We start from the raw sequence: 6,183 nt of genomic DNA on the forward strand, positions 1-6,183 counted from the left end.
CTTAACTTATACCAGTGAGAGCAATTAACAGATTTTTTTTTAAACAAGCTAATGTGTTACAACCCATTCTGTCTGTTTTTGAATACGGTGACAAAGAGAGGCACCAATTTACAGCCTCCAGTGGCTCACTGTCTCTGTAGGAGATAAATGGGCTTAATTTTATTCAGTGCTCAGCCTGCTTTATTGTCAAACCAAGAAAAGCTAAGCTTGAACTACAACTAAACACATATTGATGTCTCTGTTAACTTTACATCTTTTATCTATCGTATTATGATTGAAAGGTGAAAATGGAGATCACAAAGTTCCAACTTTCAAAAAAACAGTTCAAAATAAAGCCAAAAGCCAAAAAATGTTTCTCAAAGCTGAGAAGGATTGCTGTATTGGTTGAAAGTGAGAAATAAATGTCAAATTGAGATAATATGTCCCTTAGGATTTTCCTGAGGGAAAATAATCTAAAACCATAAATAGTTAAATAGCCCTTATTAACCTTGGTAGAAATCAATGCGTTTCGACTTATAAAACAATTCTCAGTCTTTTATTTACAACTAATAATTATCAAGTCACACAACAAGAAAACCGCATAAAAGGAGTTCCATAGTTGGATTTACTTCTGAAGCTCAGAAATGTCACAGACAAACCTTTGTCCTCGGGGAGAAATGGCCTTTTTTTACGACGATGGTTTGACATTTGAGTATGTCAAACCATCCTGACATGTTAAGGGATTACTTAAATAACCTGAACCTGAATTTAACCTGACTTCGGGTCCCTGTGGCCTGTAACTTTGATGTGTTATGTCATGGAACAGTTGATGTTTTGATTTGGCACAGGTGGAAGTAAAATATGTTTACGGTTAAGGTTATCACAAAATATGATTTTAAGTTTAATACAGTGCAATGAAGAAAGGACAGTATCACTTACTTTTTTTTTTTTTTTTGCCCAGTCAAACAAACCAGGTTGCAGTGTTACAGTACGTGACTTGAACTCTGATCTGAATTGTAGAACAGAGACAAATGGTAATTTGCTAATTTGATAAGCTTCACTGAAAATTTGGATAATTATTTATAGCGTATTCAGACTGACGACTCAAAAGCTAAAAATACAGATAATTGTAACATAATAAAGTTGAAAAAAATGATCTGCGGCCAATCTCCGTCCAAGCATGTAAAGAGGAAAGGCTTATTAAAGACGGGGTTAGTGAAAATGTAACGGAATATTATTATGTACGAGCAGAGGTTCTTCATTGTTCTGCTGACCTTTTTATGATTTCAATTATGTCTGCACTCTTTTTTTTTTACTGGCAGCTTTTCTGTACGTATAATCGACCTTTTGTCCTATTTTCATGTATTGTACTATGGAGATGTCATTACTAGACTTTTTAAAAACTTTTAAAAGAGATGCACAAGAAATCCTGTTTCATGAAAAGTAAAGCAATGACATAATACTGGATAAATAAGTAAGAAATAATAGATTATATAAGACTTTGAGGAAATACATGTTACAGCAGCACAGTTACAGGTTAAGTGTTATGTGTAAATGTCCCCTCCCCTTGCCCGCGCGTGTGTTTTGCTGGGCGTGGCCTCTGGTTCTTCCTCTCACCTGGGGCCTCATGTACAAAGCTTGCGTACGCACAAAAAAGTGGCGTAGGTCCTTTTCCACGCTCACGTTCAGATGTATCAAACGTGAAATGATCCTAGAAACGTGCGTGCCCCACGCCAACTTTCATAGCTGTCCTACGCATGTTTCTACAGCTATTGTTCCTTAGAGGTGATGCTGGGAAACTGTTAATAATGTGAAAACAAGTAGTCATCAGAGTGATGTGCACATCAGAGACACACTTATGAACAATTAACAATTAACTAAGAATACATTTGAGGTATTAGTACTGTAGTATTTCTACTTTATATTACTTAATACCTCTCCACAACAACTCCATATTAAACAGTACAGATTTTACATATAAAACATATGTAAATTAAGATACAGTAAAACATAATAATGTAATATCACTTATATAATATGGTGTATTATGAGTACTTTTATTGAGTATTTATGCAAGCTACACAGACTGTTCAGACAGAAAAGATGCTGTGCATAAGCAGTGAATTTTTGTCATGGATATGGAGTCAAGCCTACAGTATCTACAATATTTAGATCCCCCATGTTAGAAAAATAGTCCCATGTTTGCGCAGAGTTCCCTATAGAAATGGGTTGCAATTACAGAAGGCTAGCATCAACAGCACAGGCACCAGAGAAACAAGCAAAAACACACAACAGTGGTTATGTACAGAATACAAATGTTTATTATATGCCTGCCTAAAGTGATGCAATTATGATTGGCTGTTCATCCCCCACCCTTAAATCTTGAGTTAATAAATTATGTCTATAACACAACAGTGGTGAAGATGCCATTAAATATATTGTAATTGTAATTGATTTAAATAGTCATATATTCTTGTACTTTAGCTGCATTGTTGTAACACAACAGGACATATACATATATACATATATACACACTTGTCAGTGTAACGGGTGTTACATCAGTCAGCCCAAAATGAGAGCTGTGGTCTCACAAATGTAGTGCCGTCTGTCATCACAAATACTGTCATCCCAGGAGTTCAACCAGTCTTCCGCTCCAATGCGTGTTGGTGGAACAATGGCAACACAGTCCTGTCCTTTCAAGTCCCAGTTGGCCATAGCGTTATTTGGCTCCTGATCCATCCAATAAATGACATTCCACTTGATCGTGTCGCCATTGACCCAGTAGAAGGTGCCCTCCTGGACCATATCTTGCAATCCAATCCATGCTGAATGAAAATCTTCACTAGGATTCTGCTGTACATACTGAAAAGTCATGTTGGTCAACAATGTCTGGTCTTTATTCCAAACCATAGCCAGGTCACCCCCATAGTCAAGACACTCTATGCGAGCATTTTCCCACTTCTTTGGTTCGTGGGACAGGATGAAGCAGCGTGAAGCGTGCTCAGTCCAGCCAGGCGGGCAGTGTGAACACTGCAGGGTGTCTCTGTTGCAGAATCTCCAAATGAAGCCCATTTTGGTCGAGAACAGGATTGAAAGCTGGTGTTCATTAGCTGCTTTCAGCTGCATGGAGTTTAGCTGTTCATTCAATAACAGCTGGTGCAACTGTTTACTTTCTGCGCCTTGGAGGGTGATGATCTTCAGTGATTCGTTCAGGGAGGTTAAGTTGTTTCTTCTCTTCCTCTATGAGGTTAAAGTTTTCCAGAGTTGAATTTAGAAACATGTTAAGCTTTTGGTTCTCCACATCCAGTTGTCTCTTTTCTTGAATCGCGTTCTCCAAGTGCAGGTTCAGTTGTGTATTTTCTTGTGATGTTTTGTTCAAGAGCAGGTTCAGTTGTGTATTTTCTTGTGATGTTTTGTTCAAGAGCAGGTTCAGTTGTGTATTTTCTTGTGATGTTTTGTTCAAGAGCAGGTTCAGTTGTGTATTTTCTTGTGATGTTTTGTTCAAGAGCAGGTTCAGTTGTGTATTTTCTTGTGATGTTTTGTTCAAGAGCAGGTTCAGTTGTGTATTTTCTTGTGATGTTTTGTTCAAGAGCAGGTTCAGTTGTTGTTTTCTTGTTGAGTTTTGTTTAAGAGCAGGTTCTCAGTACCCAGAAGGGTGAGGTTCTGATAGGTGGAATTCAGAAGCTGTTTCAGCTGAATGTTTTCCATTTTAAACTGTTTCTCATTCCATGCTGTCTCCTCTGACATATGTTGTAATTTTGCAATCAGAAATTGCTGTTTATTGAAGAGGGCACTGGTCACGCCACACAAAAGCACTATCAAAATCCCGATTAAAATAGCTTGCCAATTGGATTGCAGTCTTTTTATCAAGATGTTAAATGTCCCTTCTGTGCCCGTTATAGCTTCATCTTCTATGCCTGTTATATCTACAACTTCTGTGGCTGTGAATGTTTCTGAGTCCTCATCAGGATTTTCAAGTGGGAAACTGCCAAACAAAAGAAGACGATCAAGTGATGTTCTTATAAGCACAATGACAGGAAAAAAAAACACATTACAATTGCAGACTGACCTTTTGATTTCAAGGCAATAATTGTAATCATGATATTTTCATCATTATCAAATAGTTGTAATCTGCTAGTCTCCTGCAGCCACTGTGGCAAGCTACCTGTGACACATTATTTCCCTGCAGAACTGATGGAACCTCTATATAAGTAGCCTATATAGTACATTTTCCCACTATATTAGTTAATAAGTCACCATATGGCATATCTTTTTATGCAGTCAACATCTACCACATGCTGATATCAAGTGTTGTAGTTAAGTGCAGCTTCAGTTGTTTGTTCTCAGTACCCAGAAGGGTGAGGTTCTGATAGGTGGAATTCAGAAGCTGTTTCAGCTGAATGTTTTCCATTTTAAACTATTTCTCATTTTTATAAAGATAATCTTGTACAATACATTATTCAATCCAAAAATGTATACTGCATCCAAACAGCAAACGGAAATTATTCTAAACTCTCCAAACTCCCACAACTTTACTCTTGATTTATTACCTCATTTGGATTTCTTCAGTGTAAGTCATGTCATCAGTTGTGCATATTCCTGCAACGTGTTCTTGAAGAGAAGGCTCCTTAGTATATTTTCTTTGGACTTGTTCTTCAAGAGCAGGTTCAGCTGTGTCTTTTCTTAAAAAAATAAAAAGAGAGAGATGTTCTTAAAGCACAATGACAGGTAAAAAACACATTGCACTTACAGATTGGTCTTATGATTTTAAAACAATACTGTATATACACTGAACAAAATATAACGCAACACTTTTTTTTTTGCTCCCATTTTTCATGAGATTAACTCAAAGATCTAAAACATTTTCTATATACACACAAAATAATGATTTCTCTCAAATATTGTTCACAAATCTGTGTAAATCTGTGATAGTGAGCACTTGAGATAATCCATCCCACCTCACAGGTGTGGCATATCAAGGTGCTGATTAGACAGGCTAGCCACAATAAAAGGGCCACCCTGAAACGTTCAGTTTTATCACACAGCACAATGCCACAGATGTCGCACGTTTTGAGGGAGCGTGCAGTTGGCATGCTGACAGCAGGAATGTCATATTCCTTCCCTGCAGAACGAATGATGAAACCTCTATATAATTTTCCTAGTCACCATATAGCATATTCCATTTATGAGCAATTTAACTGTACACTGGTGTCTAAAATAACATGAGGCTAAAAATGTTTGAAAAGGAACTTTTTTGTATGCACCGTCAGTGCACATGTATTTGTTTTACAATTGATAAATAAAAGTTATAAAAAATAAATAAATAATAACTTATTATATTTATTTATTATTTTTTATTTTTTATTTTTTTTTATTTGAATTTACTGTCAGATTGCAACATATAAACAACATAGTTGCATGATTTTATTTTCTCTCTGTCTCTCTCTCAGATAGATAGATAGATAGATAGATAGATAGATAGATAGATAGATAGATAGATAGATAGATAGATAGATAGATAGATAGATAGATAGATAGATAGATAGTATCAACAATAAAGGTGTAGAAATTGGCCCTGAAATAAAAACATCCTTACAAAAGTCTTTTAGCATGTCGAAGAGGAGATTAAAATCATTTAGTCGTTTTGTCTACGTTTCGCTTCAGGTTAACTACTTAACAAACGGAAACTTTAGCTCCTGATTTATCACCTACCTGTCTTGGACTCCCTCTGTGTCAGTATGTCTGTCTCTGGGTTTCCTCTTCAACTTTAAGTGTCTCCTAAAAAAGCAGCTCAGAGTTTGTTTTTTTTCAGGACCGTGTTGTGGCAATTTGTTATTTTTTTAATCTGAACCAAACTTTTAACATGGTAACGGGTGATTTTCGCTCTCGGGTTACCACGGCAACGGGGTTGTGCTGACTATAACAGGGCCTTTTGTGAGTTTGATAGAAAACAAACTTCAAAACAAGAACAAAATTCACAGAGAAAAACATCCCACGTACCTGCCTTTTAAATCAAAACTTAAGACACACTTTTTTAGATTAGCGTTTTATTTCTGACTACTGTAGGTACACATGTTTTTTTTTTTTTTGTATTTTAATTGTATTTTCATTTGACTGTATTTATCTATCTTGTACCTGTTAGTTTTTGTTTCTATGGCTTTTTTGTAAAGCACTTTGGGTACCATCCGGCTATTGTAAAGGGCT

At 36.3% G+C, this 6,183-nt stretch overlaps 1 long non-coding RNA gene across 1 annotated transcript; it reads right to left on the reverse strand.

The window, feature by feature from the left end:
- Positions 1–3,615: 3,615 nt before the first annotated feature.
- LOC113746258 (uncharacterized) lies at positions 3,616–5,708 on the reverse strand. The gene is made up of 3 exons (XR_003462704.1): positions 5,692–5,708; positions 4,530–4,661; positions 3,616–3,964 (listed from the first exon to the last, which is right to left on the reverse strand). It is a non-coding gene; the product is annotated as an uncharacterized LOC113746258 (long non-coding RNA).
- Between the last annotated feature and the right edge of the window lie 475 nt (positions 5,709–6,183).

Source organism: Larimichthys crocea, chromosome VIII (assembly GCF_000972845.2).
Source record: "Larimichthys crocea isolate SSNF chromosome VIII, L_crocea_2.0, whole genome shotgun sequence".
Lineage (NCBI taxonomy): Eukaryota > Metazoa > Chordata > Actinopteri > Sciaenidae > Larimichthys > Larimichthys crocea.